Genomic DNA, 896 nt, shown 5'->3' with positions numbered 1-896 from the left:
ATTTTATTGAAGTGCAGTTGATTTAGAATGTTGTGTTAGTTTCTGGTGTACAGCAAAGTGACTCAGTTATACCTTCTTTTTCATATTCTTTTCCATTATGGCCTGTTGTAGGATATTGAATATAATTCCCTGTGCTATACAGTAGGATCTTGTGATTGATCCTTTCTACACAAAACAGTTTGCACCTGCTAATCCCAAACTCCCAATCTATTCCTCCCTCAGCCCCCACCCCCTTGGCAACCATAAGTTTGTTCTCTAAAAAATATGGAATATTTCACAAATTTGTATACCATCCTTGTGCAATCTTGTGTCAACTTGTCTATATCATTCCAATTTTAGTGTGTGTGCTGCCCAAGAGAGCCCCATCATCAATTTAATCATAAATTCTTGGAAGGAGGAACTGGGCACTATTTTAAATGATTATTACTGTCCATTGATTATCAGATGCATTGTGATTTTAGAACATTTATGTGGGAAAAAATGTCCTCTGAGACTTAAGAAAGTACCCCAGGGTGGTGATCTGCTTCCTGGTGTTATGCTCACTAATTCTCCTGGGATGGAGAAGGCTTCCCCAATGGTTGCTCTTAAACAGTTAATGTAACAAAAATCCAACTATTTAGATCAAATCACTGTCTTTGCTCTTGTGTTTAGAGTAAACATCAGTTTATTTATCACCAGTTCTTGAGTCATGATTTATCAGCAGATCTTGTGTGGGTTCCTGGAAGTGGTATGACCCTAGTCCTATTCACATGCTCCGGATCCTTCCTTCTCCTCAAGAGGCAGGATATGGGCTGACATGGCAGATTGTGATGTTCTCTGGAAAACAAAGTGGTCCAGAGAATGTCCAGTTCTGATGTCACATGATGGGAATCAGACACCAGCAATCTGGCTTGAAT

The 896-nt window shown here is 39.4% G+C and overlaps 1 non-coding gene across 1 annotated transcript; it reads right to left on the bottom strand.

Moving 5' to 3' along the window:
- Positions 1 to 258: 258 nt before the first annotated feature.
- On the bottom strand, positions 259 to 363 carry LOC112446092 (U6 spliceosomal RNA). Its single transcript, XR_003034166.1, has one exon. It is a non-coding gene; the product is annotated as a U6 spliceosomal RNA (small nuclear RNA).
- Positions 364 to 896: the final 533 nt, after the last annotated feature.

The sequence above is a fragment of the Bos taurus genome, chromosome 3 (assembly GCF_002263795.3).
Source record: "Bos taurus isolate L1 Dominette 01449 registration number 42190680 breed Hereford chromosome 3, ARS-UCD2.0, whole genome shotgun sequence".
Classification (NCBI taxonomy): Eukaryota; Metazoa; Chordata; class Mammalia; order Artiodactyla; family Bovidae; genus Bos; species Bos taurus.
This window is presented reverse-complemented; position numbering and strand designations above follow the sequence as displayed.